The following is an 18,206-nucleotide window of genomic DNA, read 5'->3' on the forward strand; positions in this document are numbered from 1 at the left end:
AGTGTACTTCGGTCCTTCTGCCTGCTGTGCTCCCCGCTCTGGCTCTGGTGAATTCTCTCACCCTCCGCGCTTCTGACTGTACCCAGTGCTTGTATAAACAAACAAACAAGCAAACAAATAAATAAATAAATAAATAAACATGCCTCTATTAAAAAAAAAAAATTAAAAAAAAAAAAAACCCTAAAATGAGGGTGAGCGCCCTGCACTCCCTCTTTGCACCACAAGGTGGCAGTTCAGACCCACAAACCTCCTGGGTGGGCGCTGCTGTCTGTACCACCTCATGGCAATATTTTCCAATTGTTCTGTAGGAAATGATTTTTTTAGTTTAAATAATTGAAAACAACATATGGGGCAACATTAAATTTTCATTTTTAAAATAACTCCTTGGAGAGCCTCTCTTGGAGAAGCTCTCCAGTGCTGCTCTGTTGGTATCCACCTCAGGGAACCGACTGGTTTCCTGACGGCTTCTGCTGCCCACTGCCCTGCCGGGTCTCCCCTGCGGGAGCCACTCTCCGCATTTATCAGAGACCCGCCGCCCGCTCTCCTGCTCCATGACCCTTCAGAAGGCCTTTGGGTGACCTGCTACCAGCTACCGGGTCCTGCATCTCCACCCCTCTGGGGGTTTTCACCTCTGCCTCCTCCCGGCCAGCTACACTGGCTATGGCGCCCCGCTCCTCTCTCAGACACACCCCACATCCTTCCAGCCTCACGTCCCCTCTCCTTTTGTCTTTTCTTTTTTAATAAATTATTTTATTTTATATAATTCTTACATCATTTTTCATTTTTGCATGATGTATGCATTTTCATCTGGGTTATATTCCCCGTACAGTTCCCAGCCCCTTATTCTAACCCAAATCCCTCTTCTCCCCCCCCTCCGGCCCCCACTGTGGTGCCCTCGCCCTTTTTCACCTACACTTTGGTTGCATTGAAACCCCAGCCCTGACCCTTAAGTCCCTCCGCTTTCTCCTGCCATTCAGCTCTCTCCTACCTTCACCTCTTCGCTGTGATTTTGGGTGCAGACTGCAGAGCTCCCCTGGCTCTCGCTGAGGTACTTCAGCTCCCGAACCTCACTCTCTCACACTGAAATGGGGGTAACAATGACACCTACCTGAAAAGATCCTGGTGGGCGTTAAGCTGCACTTAGATTTACATATGCACATGCGCTAAGAACAGAGCCTGGCACACTTCACATGCTGCGCCTGGGTTGCTCGTATTTGGTATCAGCGCTGGTCAGGCTAAGCCTAGGGTGCATCAGCTCATCAACCACCTCAGCTCCTTATCAGCAAAGCCCGTCCTTGCCCTAACCCCACCATCTTGCTTCTCTACTCCTAGAACCAGGCTCTGCACTCTGTTAAGAGCAAAACAGCAACCAGGGAAGCCCCGCTTTCCCGCAGATCGGCGCCACAGGACATGCCCGTTGCTCGGCCGCCACTGCACTGCAACTTCCTTTGAAAGTCCCTGACTTGTCCTTAGCCTGTCCCTGTCCTCTGCCCGCAGTGACCATTCCAGCTTTCCCCACTGTCCCCCTCCACATGGTGAAACGCAAAAGGTATAAAGGGGACAATGAAATGTGATCCTCTGTGGTAAACTGAGCAGCACAATCACCATATTTTGTACCTGATCCTGTTAATGTTTTGACTCCTCGCCTTCCACACGCCACTTCCCAGAGCCCCCACATTCCCTGTCAGTTCCTGTCTCCCGACACCCTCCACGGGCCTCTGGAGATTAAGGCCCTTAATCACAGATGCGGGAGCACAGCCCCCGTGAGGGCCCCTCTGCTCCCCTCTCCCTGTGGAGCAGGTCCCTCAGTTGCAAGTCACTTTAAAATAGTTTAGGAGAAAAACGGTATTTTGTTCTGTACTTGAAAGAGTTACACAAGTTTGAGATAGGGGCCTCCCTGGTGGTGCAAGGGGTTAAGAACCTATGAAGCTCACCGCAGCCTCTGCAACACGAGTTCCATCTCCAGCCAGGGAGCTACCCACATGGCGCAGCAGACCACCCCTGTCTCGCCCGCTGCTCCCCTCAGCAGTGGATTTCAGTAGATCTGTGTATTCTGCTCCCCACTCTGTCTCTGGTGAATCCTCTCACCCCCACACACACACCTCTGGCCTGTACCCCAGTTCTTGTATGCATAAATCTTTTTTAAAAAAAGTTTGAGATAGTTTCAAAAATAAGAGTTAAAAGTAGCATAAGATTCATTTCTTGACCCCTCATCCCTCTCTTCTCCTCTCCCAACTCCTCAGGCGACTGTCTATTCCCCAACCTCACCTTTCTCATCTTCTGCCAACCGCTCCAAACAGCTTCCATTTCCATCACTGATTTTTCTGAGGTTACCAATGAACACTGTCGCCTAATTCAGAAGACAATTTCTGGTCCTCATTGTCAACAGAATTTGTCTCTGATTCATCTTTCCTGAAATATTTTCTCCACTTACAGTCTAGGCCCCACATTCTCTTGGTACCATCTTTCCCGCCCCCTGTTCTGTGTCTTCACTTCCTCGAGAAGAGACGGAGTAGCCCGGGGCCTAGGCTGAGCCGTCGTCTCTTACTCCCTTGGTGATCTCATCCAGTCCCCTGCCTTTAAATAACATCCATATGCTGATGATTTACTAATTTATATCTCCAACCAAGGCTTCTTTTCCAAACTCTGGACTTCCATAACCAACTGCTTACTCCACAGTTTCCACTGGACGTCGTCCAGTAGACATCTCAAATGCAACACGTCCAATACTTAACTCCTGCTGATCATGCCCAAGTCTGGACGATACACAGTCTCCCTCAAACCAGCAACCTCATCCTACCAGTTACTCCCGAAGCCTTGGAGTTATCTTGGACTTTTCTCTTTTCCTCACATCAATCATGTTAGTAAATCTTGCCTAGAGCGCCTCACCTGGGCACAGGGGTCTGCCTCTCTCACTGGCGTTACCCAAGAGACCTGGTCACCCATCTGTCCCCACACTTGCCTTATACAGTCTACTTTTGTTGCTGTCCAGCGGCTGCCCATTGCATGCTGCGTGGAAGCCACAGTCCCTACGCTGGGCTGCAGGACTTAACGTAATCACTCACTCCTACCAAATAGGCTGGGAATAATATCTTTGTTGAATATCGTAAACAAATTCAAATTCAACATACTCTATCACCCAACAACTTCATTCATAGGAATTTCTCCTACAGAATTAAATTACAGAAAAACAAGGGGTCAAAGACACACATGTGATGTTCACTGTGTAACAGTGTAACCCCCCATAGAAAGGGGAGGTTCGGGCCTCCCCTGGTGGCGCAGTGGTTGAGCGCTGGGCTGCGAGGCTGCGGCAGCCTCTGCAATGCGGTTCTTTCCCTGGCCACCGGTGAGGGTCCCACAAAAAAAAAAAGGGGGGGGGGAGGTTCCAGACTCCTGCCCCACCTAAGGAAGGGTGGAGCTGAGTGGCCAGGGAAGCTAAAAGAATTTGGGAGGGCCTCCCTGGTGGCGCAAGGGGTTAAGACACAACCTATGAAGCTAACCACAGCCACTGCAGCATGAGTTTGATCCCCGGCCAGGGAGCTACCCACATGGCACAGCAGACCTCTCCTGACTCACCCGCTGCTCCCCTCAGCAGTGTACTTTGGTCAATCTGCCTGTTCTGTTCCCCGCTCTGTCTCTGGTGAATTCTCTAACCCACCCCCCCAACCCTGCACCTCTGGCCTGTACCCCAGCTCTTGTATGCATAAAAAATAAAATAAATCTTTAAAAATTAATAAGGGCCTCCCTGGTGGCACAGACGGTTGAGTGCCACACTGTTAAGATGTCTGTAGCCTCCCCAGTTCAAGTTTGATCCCAGCCCGCCGTCGAGAATCCCACATGTCGAAGCAGACCTCTCCTGTCTCGCCTTCAGCAGTGTATTTTGTCAGTCTGCCTGTTCTGCTCCCCGCTCTGTCTCTGGTGAATCCTCTCACCCTCCCGCGCCTCTGGCCTGTACCCTGGTTCTTGTATAAAAATAAATAAATCTTTTTTAAAAATTAAAAATAAAAAAAAATAAATACAAGGACTTGGGAGAGAAGACTTGAGGAGGCGTGTGGAGCAGAGAGACCTGTGAAGAAGCAGCCACACTTGCTTCTCAGCCTTGGACTTGCACTAGGGATTTGGGGGACATAGGAGACACTTGAGAGACGTGGGTGAGAGACCTGTGGGGAGGCTGTCAATCACAGCCTTTATCTTGCCTTGTATTTTGATTTTGTGCCTTTTCTTCCAGACTTGCCTGCCACTTCTGCCCCTTTCTGTGATTCCCTGTGAGAAGGAGCCTTAGACTAGTGGCAAACTTATAATAGGGCCTCAGTGGGCCCTGCTTTGGGCCAACACTGCTTAATCCCATGAGGGGATGGGTACTCTGGGTGTGTAATTGAAAATGATTATCTTCTCTCTATTGCACACTCATTGTATTAAATTTCTTTTCTATTGACAGTCTTTTTTTTTTTTTTTTTTTTTTTAAAGATCCATTCACCTATGCATACAAGAGCTGGGGCACAGGCCAGAGGTGTGGGTGGGATGGGGTGAGAGGATTCACCAGAGATAGTGGGGAGCAGAACAGGCAGTCTGAAATACACTGCTGAGGGGAGCAGAGGGTGAGACAGGAGAGGTCTGCTGTGCCATGTGGGTTTCTTCCTGGCGGGTTAGGGATTGAACTTATGCTGCAAAGGACAGCTTCATAGGTGGCGTCTCAACCCCCTGCACCACCAGGGAGGCCCCTCTATTGATGGTCTTACACACTAAGGGTACGTTTTCTTTATGCGGCAGATAGCAGAACCTATTTAGAACAGGCAGGTTTGGGGGTCCTGGGGTGCCCCTCATTCTGTCTGCTCCAACTGCAGCATTGTTTGATATCACAAATCAAATATATATGGCACATCCACATGTGGAAGACTATGTACAACAGTGGAGATCCATGAGCTTTGCATGATCTCCGGGATACATTATATTAGTTGCTAAAAGAATATAATGAAAGTGGGCCTTCCCTGGTGGTGCAGCAGTTGAGCGCTGGGCTGCGAAGCTGCCCGCAGCCTCTGCAGCTCAGGTTCGATCCCTGAGGGTCCCACATGGAGCGCAGACCTCTCCTGCCGCGCTTCTGACTATACCCAGTGCTTGTATATATAAATAAAAAATCTTTAAGGAAAAAAAAAAAAGAATATAATGAGAGAATGATCTTGTTGTCTAACCAGCATAAACATTTAAAAAAAAAACATTTGAAAGAATTACCAGTTATGTCTGGGGCATGAGACTAGGAGTCAGAGTATGAACGAGAGACTCTTCCTTGGGTAATATCCTATTCAATGTCAATTACTTTAAAAAAAAAAATTAAAAAACATGAACATGTACTTAAATTTTTGTCTTTAAGAATTAAAAGATTTTAAGTTTTCTGTCCTCACTCCCAATTCACCTGTCTTTTAAAAATGTACTTTTAGGGCCTCCCCGGTGGCGCAGCGGTTGAGCGCTGGGTTGCGAAACTGCGCACGGCCTCTGCGGCGCCGGTTCGATCCCCGGCTGCTCCCCGGCCACCAGAGGAGGGTCCCACATGGCGTGCAGATCTCTCCTGCCGCCCGCTGCTCCCCTCAGCAGTGTACTTCGGTCCTTCTGCCTGCTCTGCTCCCCGCTCTGGCTCTGGTGAATTCTCTCACCCTCCCGCGCTTCTGACTGTACCCAGTGCATGTATAAACAAAACAAACAAACCAGCAAACAAATAAATAAAGCATGCCTCTATTAAAAAAAAAAAATGAATAACACTGAAAAGATAGATATATGTACACATAGATATATCTATCTTAAAAAAAAAAATAAAAATGTACTTTTATACAGAAACTCACACAGGATAACAGGATGGAGGCTATGCCTAGAGTTTGCTGCAGGGCACAGGGGTTAATTTTTTTAAACAAAGACAACAAAATACGTTATTTATAGAAAATCTAGAAAAAAGTAAATAAGAAAAAAACCCACTGGCATGGCCACAGGAGAAAACCTCAGTTAACATTTGGAACATTTCCTGCAAAGGGCTGGGGGCCCTGTCAGGCGGAACCCGAAACCTTTTCATAGTCTTGCTGATACTTTGATGCCATTTGACGCTGGGGGCGGGTGGTGGTAAGTGGTTTGTTCTGGCATTTTGGTGTCCTTTGTTTGGGAAATCCAGCAAAGGGTCACACACAATGGCGAGACAAACTTCACACATTGTTTATGGAGAAAACACTGAGGTCACCTAATTCTGCAAACAGATGTCGCAAACTGAGATCTGAAGTGACTAAGTGAGTGATCTTTAAGTGAAACACTTCCTTGAAATGAAAGGAGAAACTGGTTTCCTGGGAGAGGGGATGCACTCACCTGCGTGTCCCCCTCCATGGAACAGTTTCAGATGGGATACTGGGTCTCTGTGGAGGGCACACACAGTTCAGTGGGCTATGGAGGGTCCTCTGGGCCCAGTACCCCTTACCAGCACGCTAGGAGGTTAAGGAGTTGAGTTGCCCACCTGGAAGCAGCTGGTAGGGAAGGGCTGGCTCTGGGCACCAGGTGGGGCCCATGCTATCCTGCCCTGGTGACTGACACTACACATTTCTCCCTGACAGCCCACACTGCCAGGGGACCAAGGTGACCATTGCATGTGCAAACACAGGAGGACAGGGCCCTGCAGCCTACTGACTGGATGCTGGTGAACGAAACATGAGGTGACAGAAACATGGATGGACCCCTTGGTCTCAGTTTGTAAGAGGGGGAGTCCTGAGTCAAACCCACCATGCCAGCCTCCTTCCCGGACAGGAAATAGTATAAATATCCAGCAGGCCAACAATTTTGTTCTAACAAGGAAATGAGGTAATCTGTCAGGTTCAGAGAAAAGGGCTTAAAAATCCAAGAAATAAAAACTTAGAAGAATGTAGACTTCTTTGAGCCTGCCTGGCAAGAGGCAGAGATTTTGCAGCTTGATAAGATCAGACATAAAAGCAAAAGGAACAGAGGATTAGGAACCTGAAGAAGAAAGAAGGAAGAATGGGATTCTGACATTCAGAGAAATCCAAGACATCTGACTTGGCCCTTCTTTAAGTCTTGATAATTTCTTCAATGGTCACATCAATTAAGGCAAGTAGGAGGGAGGGTGGCCAACTTGGAGAAGGGGGTAGAAAGACCAATTGAGAAGGATTTGACACAACCTCTGTAACAGGTGGTCCCCAGGAAACAGGGAGGTTCCAGTTTCCCTGCCCTGCTCAGGGAAGGGTGGAGCTGAGTAGCTAAAAAGGGCAGAAAGAGAAGACTTGGAAGAGGCGCTTGAAGCAGAGAGACATGGGAAGAAGAAGCCATGTTTGTTTCACAGCCTTGACCTTGCACCAGGAACTTGGGGGACATTGAAGGGGTGACTCGGAAGAGACATGGGTGAGAGATCTGTGGGGAGGCTGACAATGGCAGCCTTTATCTTGACTGGATTTTGGTTTTGCTCTTTTCCTTTCAGACTTGCCCAGCCCCTTCTGCCCCTTTCCTGTGGGTCCCCACCAGAAGGTGCCTTAGACTTGTGGCAAGCTTTCGGGTCTCAGTGGCCCTGCTTTGGGCCAACCCTGTTTGGCTGAGCAGTTACTCATGAGGGGCTGAGTAACTCTGTTGTTTCATTGGGAAACTACATATTTTTTTTCAAAGATTTATTTATGCATACAAGAACTGGGGTTCAGGCCAGAGGTGTGGGGGAATGAGAGGATTCACCAGAGACAGAGTGGGGAACAGAATAGGAAGATCAACTGAAATACACAGCTGAGGGGAGCAGCAGGTGAGGCAGGAGAGGTCTACTGCACCATGTGGGTACCTCCCTGGCCGGGGTTCGAACTCATGCTGCAGTGGCTGCGGACAGCTTCATGGGTTGCATCTTAACCCCTTGTGCCGCCAGGGAGGCCCAGGAAACTATATATATTTTTAAGATTTTTTTTTAAATTTTTATTTATTTATTTTTTTTATAGAGGCATGTTTTATTTGTTTGTTTTGTTTATACATGCACTGGGTACAGTCAGAAGCGCGGGAGGGTGAGAGAATCCACCAGAGTCAGAGCAGGGAGCAGAGCAGGCAGAAGGACCGAAGTACACTGCTGAGGGGAGCAGTGGGCGGCAGGAGAGGTCTGCGCGCCATGTGGGACCCTCCTCTGGTGGCCGGGGAGCAGCCGGGGATCGAACCGTCGCCACAGAGGCTGTGGGCAGCTTCGCAACCCAGCGTTCAACCGCTGCGCCACCGGGGAGGCCCCTATATTTTTAAGATTTATTTTTATTTATTTATGCATACAAGAACTGGGGTGTAGGCCAGAGGTGCGGGGGCTGAGAGGATTCACCAGAGACAGAGTGGGGAGCAGAACAGGCAGACTGACTGAAATACACTGAGGGGAGCAGCGGGCAAGACAGGAGAGGTCTGCTGCGTCATGTGGGTCAGCTTCTTGGCGGGGGATCAAACAGCTGCAGACAGCGTCATAGTCCTGAGGCTTGTTGCGCCACCAGGGAGGCCTTGTTTGGGAACTATATTCTTCCTCTTCTTTCTCTAGTGCACACTGATTGTATTAAAGTTCTTTTCTATTGAAGGTCTTCTACACCAGGAGTATGTTTTGTCTTTATGCAGCAGATGGCAGAATCTATTTAGAGCATGAGGGGATTGGGGGTCCTGAGGTGACAAAGGAGTGTGACTTTCCTCTCACAAAACCAGGCTGGATGGTTAACACCCTTGATTTCCTGTCCAGTGCTCAAATCCTGCCTATCGGGAGTGATCCGAGGCCAAAAAAGGAAGATTACGTAGGAAGTGGCTCCAAATGTTGGGGTCCCTTCTCCCTCGAAGGCATCACGTACCAGAGGAAAGGAAGACTGGGCTTAGACTCTGTGGAGGTCCATGTCTGACCCCTGAACTATCAATAACTAGTCCTGAGGTTCTGAGAGGGTTACTGCATTTAAAAAAATTACTTACTAGAAACATTTACTTGCATTATTTTCTCACCTTTAAAGGTTTATTTATTTATTTTTTTAAAAGTTTTATCTTTATTTATTTATGCAAGCACTGGGTACAGTCAGAAGCGCGGGAGGGCGAGAGAATTCACCAGAGCCAGAGCGGGGAGCAGAGCAGGCAGAAGGACCGAAGTACACTGCTGAGGGGAGCAGCGGGCGGCAGGGGAGGTCTGTGTGCCATGTGGGACCCTCCTCTTGTGGCCGGGGAGCAGCTGGGGATCGAACCAGTGCTGCAGAGGCTGTGGGCAGCTTCGCAACCCAGCGCTCAACCGCTGCGCCACTGGGGAGGCCCCACCTTTAAAGGTTTAAAGAATTCAAAATCATAGAGTAATAGGTCAAAGATCCTGAAAGGGCTGGTGGGAACCGGAGTTACTAGGGCGAAAAGGCATCTGGTAGGAAGCCCACCTAAGGCCGAGAATGAGGAAGCCCACTTAGGGGCGAGCATGAGGACCTGCGGACGCCATCAGAAAACAACTGTTCCTCGTTCCTTGCAAGCCCGGTTTCCCTCTCCCCATCCTATAAAAACCTGCCTTCCCCTGACAATAGGCGCCGCTCCACCCACCCCCACCTCGGGTCTGTGAAGTTCACCCGGGAACGCAATAAAGCCCCTTGTAAACTTGTTCTGTCATCCTCTTCTTTCCCTCCTGGTCTTCCCCCGCCGAACCTTTCAGATCCCGTTCCCTCTCCTCTGCCCAGAGGACACCACTTATTAAATAACAATAATTAGATATTATTCATTCAGTTTTTAAAAATCTGATATGCCTTTCAGAAATGGATGGAAATTATGCTATTGTGCATCTTTCCATAACCATGGGTTCCTGAACATACACGCTCCCAAAGATGGTCCCCTTAAGTTCAGTGCACCTGTTCTACCCTCATCCCCCTGTGGACAGAAAGCTGGGTCAGGCAAACCTAGTCTAAAACAATCCTGCCTTTTGCTGAAAACCTTCTTGTCCCACCCTCTTTCTGCTGATAAACAACTACATTTTTTTTTAAAATAAATGAATGGAGATTTTTTTAATTAATTAATTTGTTTGTTTGTTTGCTTATACATGCAGTGGGTACAGTCAGAAGCGCGGGAGGGTGAGAGAATTCACCAGAGCCAGAGCAGGGAGCAGAGCAGGCAGAAGGACCGAGGGACACTGCTGAGGGGAGCAGTGGGCGGCAGGAGAGGTCTGCGCGCCATGTGGGACCCTCCTCCGGTGGCCGGGGAGCAGCCGGGGATCGAACCGGCGCCGCAGAGGCTGCGGGCAGCTTCGCAACCCAGCGCTCAACCGCTGCGCCACCGGGGAGGCCCAACAACTACATTTTTTTTTGCTACAACTCCTCGGAGCAACTTTCTACTTGTTAGACGGGTGCTGCGTGGTGATGAATTGTTTAATGGTGCCTCCTAAATATTGGAATTCATGAGGATGAAATAACAGGCTTTCGTGGTAGTGGCAGGACTGAAAATTTCTGGTGGCTTTGAGACAAGATGCACAGGTGAGGTGCCTGGAAACCCCTTGAGTTCTCGTTCTGTTTCTGAGGATGGCTGGTAAGCTTTGAGCTCCCTTTGTCTGTCAAGCTCCATAATTCCTTATTTTATCTTAAACTCTAGCCCTTGGTTCTGTCCCCAGTTTCCATGTTGGGATTGACTGGTGGCAGCTGAAGTTCCCGTTTGTTTGAAATCAATTCACCGTCCCCAGTCTTCGGGATCTGATGGCTCAATCCCTTCTCTCAACCCGCATATTCCACGCAGGGAACTGTCACTGGAGTTGGGCTGGGGCCAACCGCAAATGGAACTTAGACATTGGATGAGGTGCTATGAGGGCTAGACTGGGTCCAATGGGAGCTGAGCGGGTAAATTAAAAGGGCTCTTTGCGAATGAGACACTCAGAAATTAAAAAACTGCTCTCCTCAAGTCCTGACTTTGATTCTGGGATGCCCAAGGGCCTACCTAACAAAAATGGAATCCTTTCTACCCGATGAATCAAGTGGCATAGCCAGTTAGTTCTGGAAGCTACAGATATCCAGAAAAATGGAAAATTTTGGCTGAAAATAGCCTAGAACTGCAATGACCGCTATGGGGAATATTACAATTAGACAAGATGGCTTGTTTAAGGAGCAAGGAATCCCAAGTTGAACAAACAGAACAGGATGCCTCTTTTAATTGGTATGCAGAACCTTCCAAAAAGGCTTCAAGATTCCAAAATAGCTTCATTAAAGGACTCATTAAGAAAGGCTATGAAAAATTAAAAGCACACGCGTTATCTAAACCAAAAGACGATGGGGCTAACAGAACTTCTGCTCCACCCCATCTGAGTACTCACACTTTACTAATTCTCTGTCTGAACTGCCTTTCCACTCTGAAGAAACTATTAGACAATCACCTTTTAAAATAAAACCACCTACCTTGGCTCCCACGCCGCCATCTTCTGCAGAGTCCGCACCACTGTCTACTTCCCTGCGGGGGGCGCTGTGAGGCCTCGCGCGTGCTGCTGAACACAGGTGAGCTAGGGAGTTGCTGGTCTCCAGGTTTCTCTTGCACCTCAGATGGTGGGCATTGCTGGTAGGACATACTGACCAGTTAATCTCTCTCTCTCCTTCTCCCATTGCCCTGGTAAATAAACCTTAAATTTTTTTTTTTTCCTGTGTGCCCACTTTTGGGTCTTGTCCTGAGTTCTTAACTTCCCAGGTGAGGATTCACACCCAGGTCATCCTTCCCCACTCCAACCCCACCCCCACGCCCGTGGCTGCCCTATAATAATGGGACTCTGAGGGGAAACTAAAATTAATGGGATAAAAAAAAATAAAATAAAATTAATGGGATACTTTGTCAAATTTTAGTGAGTACAGGAGATAATGCTTTCTACCACCCCACCCGCAAAGGACAACAAATTCCTCAGAGTAAAGAGGTTTTCATAGTGGGGGTATTTACGAATTTTTATTTCAACCTATCTGGGACCTTTTACTGAAAAACATTTCTTTTTGCTATGTGATACAGCCCAACCAATCTCTCCGGTAGAGATCTTTCTAAATTAAAAGGGCTAATACATTTCGCCTCTAATGGAGACCTCGCCTTAGAATTTCCTGACCAGACTGAACCTGCTCTTTTATGTTCCTGACACTCTGTTCTTGACACAAGAGAAGGAATTCCAACAAAAGTCCTTAATTTAACTGAGGTGCCTGAAAATCTCTGGGCTGCTTTTAATACTGACATTGGAAGAATAAAAAAGTACAAGAGTAATACAAATTACAGAAAAGATTGAGAACTACAACTAAACCTCCCCCTAAATTAACTCAGTATCCATTAAAGCCAGTGGCTATGCAGAGAAGGCCTCACACCCAGATCTAATTGCCCAGGGCCTAATCATTTCCAGTATTAATCCCTGCAAACGCCCATCTTGCTCTCCGGAAACCCAGTGAATAGGGGTACTGATCTGTCTATGATTAGGGGGCTAAGATTCCTTTTTGTCCAGTTGTTCTAAACGTGAATGGTCTGTCACAAGTTTACCAGATTCACAATGGTTTATGGGTACAGACCTTTGTCTAGTCTTTCTCAGCACCGCTGTGATTCCCTACAGCTGGTATCTACTTGCCTTTAGCTTAGAAAACTGGCAATGCACCTGAGCAGTTATGCCCCCTAGGGTTCACTGAACTCTCTTATTTCTCTCAAGTACTTCACCACCATTTCAGCACCCTCCAGTTCCCTGGGAAATCAACCCTCTCTCCAGTAGGCAGATGACCTCTGCAGTGCTCAGTTACCAAAGAGGCATCCATAAAAGATTCCATTTATTTGCAGCAGCAGTTAGCTGTAAAGGGACACGAAGTCTCTGAGGAAAAAATGAAGATTCTCTCTAGACACCATTCATTACCTGGGTCATGAGCTAAGCTCTGAAGAAATTCAACTGTCTCCAAAAAGCTAATGCAAGAATTTCCTTGGACCCACAACTAAGCAACAGTCTCATGAATTTCTAGCTTGTCTGGCTATTAGGTCCTCATTTTTCTCTATTAGCTTCCCCACTCTGTGAGCTTACTAAGGTTCCAATCCCTGAGTCCCTTCCTTGGGAAGATAAACATGATCAGGCTTTTAGGAGACTGAAGTAAGCACTGCAAGGATTACCTGCCTGAGGGTTACCGAACTATTCAAAACTTTTCACTGTATTTGTACATGAAAGGGACAGTGGAACCTGGGGCTGCTCACACAGGAACATGGTAATGAACAGACCCACTGCCTATTAAAGCACACAGCTTGATGGAGTTGCTCACCGCTCTCCCAACCTCTCAGAGCTGTCACCACAACTACAAAGTCAGTGGAAGCCTCTGCAGATTTGATCCAAGGAAATGACATTTATTTGCAAAATCCACACTGCCCCAAATCTGAATTGAGTCAACATTTCTCTGCACGTAGACTGAATTCCTAGGAGGGCTCCTGCTTTCACGCCCTCATCTACATCTTAAACGCTACATGGTCCTCAATTCTGCTCCATTACTACCTCTTTTCCTGGTGGCGGTGAGTTCCGTGACTGCGAGGTAATGTCCTATTTTGTGACACCATTTCCTGATCTGTGAGATACTCTTTTAAGCCTGATTTAATCTTGTTTGTTGAAGAGTTAAACCGTAAAAATGAAGGGAAATTTTTAAGCTGGTTATACTATTACTACCCAATGACCTACGCAAAAGGGAAAAACTGCTATAAGCTAAATTTACCCAAGAAGCTATTGCACCATGCACTTACCCAAATGTTTTGCAATCATCCCAGGTAGGTTCAGCGTCGGTTCAGAGAGCTTAAAAGAGAACCTTGGAGCCCTTGGCATCATCCCAACAGGTTTTTTAATAATGCGCAGGGGAAACAAGCCAGCAGGGAGCCAGCAACTTGGGCCCCCTGCAAATCTCTGCATCCTCTTTCCGCTGGGCTTCCCCTCACAGCTGTTGCTCCTCCTCTCAGCCACACCTTCTCTAACGCCCCCCTTATATGGCTGACCTCTAGGCTCAGGTGAGCACACTTGCACATGCGCACACACCCATGCTCAGGTGTCCAGAGTCAGGCACGCGCGCCACACCCACACCCCCAAGCGCCTTCTGCATTCAAGGCCGCAGGTGATAGCCATAGAGGCCAATGGCGTTAAAAGCCATTGAGCATCTTCTTCTACCCAACAAGCATGCCAGTAATTGAGACAATCGGTTAATCCATATGCTGAGAGCTGGTAGGCCTTTGGGGTGGTCCATGGTTTTGGCATGCTGTGGAAATGAAGGATTTTCTTTCTTTTTTTAATATCCAAAAGGGCAGGCTTTTTATACAAAGGGAGAGAGGAGTAAAGGACACTTGCACAGACACAAGGGGGCAGAAAGAGCTGCCCCTCAAAGGAACAGGTTTGTTACCAGAGAGGCTGCGTAGTCCCATGTGGCAGCCTCCGGAAAGGAGCTGCTTCTGCTGCTTTGCCAAGAGGGAAGTTTGGTGAAAAGAAACACCTGCACAGTCACAGGCGGGCAGGAGGGCTGCTGCTTGAGGGTTTTCCTTTTTTTTTTTTTTTTTAAAAGATTCATTTATTTATGCATACAAGAGCTGGGGTACACGCCAGAGTTGTGGGGGTTGAGAGGGTCCACCAGAGACACAGCGGGAAGCTGAACAGGCAGACTACACCACTGAGGGGAGCAGCAGGCGAATCAGGAGAGGTCTGCTGCGCCATGTGGGTTTCTCGCTGGCGAGGGATGGAACTCATGCTGCAGAGGCTGTGGATTGCTTCACAGGGCAGTGCTTAACCCCTTGCGCCACCAGGGAGGCCCTTGAGGGTTTTCGTATGTCTTCTGGAATGCCAATCATACATGGGCAATAAGTAAACACGGTTCTCACTACTGTTCTCCTCTCTTCTGTTGTTGCTCTCATCAGAACTGAGGCTCAGGCCTCCCTGGTGGCGCAGGGGGTTAAGATGCAACCTATGAAACTATCTGCAGCCACTGCAGCACGAGTTCGATCCCTGGCCAAGGAGCAACCCACATGGCGCAGCAGACCTCTCCTGACTTGCCTGCTGCTCCCCTCAGCAGTGTATTTCCACCGATCTGCCTGTTCTGTTGCCCACTCTGTCTCTGGTGAATCTTCTCACCCCCCACATCTCTGGCCTGTCCCCAGTTCTTGTATGCATAAATAAATAAATCTTTAAAAAAAAAAAACTGAGGCTCACGCTGAGTATGGGGAAAATGTGTTATCTGACTTTCATGCAAAGGCAGCAGCCACCGAAGAGTCTAGAGATTGTGGCACATGTGGATGAAGCTCATTCTGCTTCTAAAAAAAGGATCCTTCGTTGTCAGATTTTTGCCATCTTGAGGCCCTTATAACATGAAAACAGTCTGCTCCTGAATCAGAGAATTATGAGTAAACAATGGTTGTGAATTAATATGAACCCCAGAGGACAGTCGGGGCTGTGGGAAATGCAAGATGCTCACTTAGTTCTTCTTGGCTCCCTAGAAAAGCCCATTCTTTGGGCTTTTTACATTCTTTGGGTTTTTACATTCTTTCACATTTAGGATGACACAAATTATGAACTGACATTGGTAGAGAAACATCTATAAAATTGCAAAATCACTCTACCAGCAAAGTCTGACCTGTAAGTTCATGATCCTGGAAAACTGTTTATCCCCAGAGGCCTGAGGCCTCCTTCCTCTGGATCTTCTCGACAGCTGCAGCTGGACTTTATTTGACAGCCACTTCGTGTCGGTTATCAGTGTGTTCTTGTTACAGGATGTATGTTTTCTGGACGAACTGAAGTCTTTCCCGTTGCGAGGCTGATGTCCTCCCAGTGGCAAATAAATTGTTAGAAAACATGTACACCTTCCACAATCTCAAGTGATCAAGGTAGATACTTCAAAGGGCAAATCACAGACCCTTAATGATAACCTTGCAAACGTCTTGAAATTATCACTGTCCCTTCCAACCGCAACCATCAGGCAAGGTCAAGAGAACTAATGGGATCCTCAAACTTAAGATTTCTAAACTTGGCAAAAACACTGGACCCGGTGGCGTAAGTTATTACCTCTGGTCTTACTGACTAATTTGCAGCTCCCACTTTGGAAACATAAGCTCACTACATGAGAGAGTCCCGAGCAGACCAGTATGTATTGATATAAAATCTTCTGCTAATCCCTTGTCTCACACTAGTATACAACCAGCTCCTGTAAGTCTTATGCTCAAGCACACCATCATCTGGTTAAAAAAAAACTCTCCCAAGGCCTCTCTGGTGATGCAAGAGGTAAAGCACAGCAGTGTGAAGCAGTCCGCAGCATCTGCAGCACCAGTTCCATCCCTGGCCGGTCAGGGAGCTCCCCACATGGTGCAGCAGACCTCTCCTGTCTCCTGCTCCCCTCAGCAGTGTATTTCAGTCGATCTGCCTATTCGGCTCCCCACTCTGTCTCTGGTGAATCCTCTCACCCCCTGCACCTCTGGCCTAGACCCCAGTTCTTGTATGTATAAATAAATCTTTAAAAAAAAAAAAAAAGAACTCTCCCATATCTCAATTCACAGGATCCTGTTGGTTATAGTCAGGAGCCCAGTGACTGGGCATTCTGGAAGCATCACCAGAGGATGACAGCCCTCAAACCCCAATGGAAGGGACTCTAAGTACTCCTGACTGCTTACCTGGCTACAAGACTAGAAGGTGTTAAGCCTTGGACTCACATCTTCCAGCTAAAGAAGGTGCCACCTGATATCTGGTGCTGTAAGGGCGGTGAAGACCTGCAGATCAAATTGATGAGGAAGAGGAAGAGCTGACACGGAGGTACGCTGCTTCCTCCCAAGATGCTGATGGAGACTCTAGGCACTAACTAAACACAAAGCCCTTTCCCTTCCTTTGCTCTGCATTGGCCTGGGAAAATAAGGCCCTGGTCCGTGCCTCTCGGGCCAGCTCAGCGGAGGCAACCTTTGGGATAGCTGATGTCCTGTGAGAGAGCCACACTCCTCCCTGTGACCGATTTCTCCTCTATTACTAACATCACTGCAAACTACAACTGAGCCCCTCAGAAACCGCCCACCGAGTTCAACTTCTAGAGCCAGAACAATCTCTGTTCCTTAAACATTATGTCCAGAGTTGTCCCTGCTAACACTACCTGCTGTACCTAGATTGAGGCCTCTGGGGAAGCTGAAACAGTTTAAGATCATTGAACAAGCCATAAGCCTTTAAAAAGTGACTTCTGGGCCAGCCTGGTGGCGCAGCGGGTTGAGCACCGCGCTATGAAACTGTCCGCAGCCTCTGCAGTGCGGGTTCGATTCCCGGCCGGCCAGGGAGAAACCTACATGGCGTGGCAGACCTCAACTGCCTCGCCCGCTGCTCCCCTCAGCAGTCTCTTCAATCTGTCTGCCTGTTCTGCTCCCTGCTCTGTCTCTGGTGAATCCTCTCACCCTCCCGTGCCTCTGGCCTGTACTCCAGTTCGTGTATAAATAAATAAATCTTTAAAAAATAAAAATTAAAAAAAATCTTAGTCTCTTTCAACTTTACAATAATAAAAACAGTGACTTCTTCAGCAGGGTTTTTCTTTGATTTGATTTTGACTGGTTTTGGTCCGAGGGACTGTGGCTCCGGAGAACACTCAGCACACTGGGAACTCGCCTTGTACTTATTATAACAGTCTCCCTGGATTGCTGGATTCCCTCAAAAGCTTTTTTTATTTTAATTTTTAATTATTTTTATTGAGGTAGTATTTACAGCATTGTATGTTTTAAGGGTACAGGTTCACGCCTCTTCTCTCAAAAACTTTAAATGCACACTCACAGCTGCCAACCCCCCAGCCAGTGACGACCTAAGACCAGCACGCCAGAGAAGGAGCAGGCGAGCGACTTCACGACGGTGCGCCTGAAGCCATGGCCTGAGAGCAGCGCGGGGTGGAACCGAGTCATCACGCTCTGCGGGCACTGGGTGGGCGGCGCGGAGTGCTTCGGAGCTGTCACTGGGAGCGGCGTTAATTAGCGCCTTCATTTTGCCTGAAATTTTGATCCCACCTCAGTAAGGCTGAGAGTCAGATGGGGCTTGTTAGAAAGGAGACAGCAGGAGTCCGTCTGTGCTGAGCCGCGTGCCGTCAAGCCAAGACGGACTCCCTAATTAGTCTCAACCCTACTCAGGAGTGGACTTTGAAACCAGGCCTCCTGGTTTCCCGGCCAGCACAAGTGAGGTCACCTGCCCGACAGGACCCCCTGCCTTCCCTGAAGTGAAGGGAACCTCACCTGAATCCACCCTTTCCGTTTGCTAATCACCTCCTAGCCCC

Source organism: Talpa europaea, assembly GCF_964194135.1.
Source record: "Talpa europaea genome assembly, chromosome: 15".
Classification (NCBI taxonomy): Eukaryota; Metazoa; Chordata; class Mammalia; order Eulipotyphla; family Talpidae; genus Talpa; species Talpa europaea.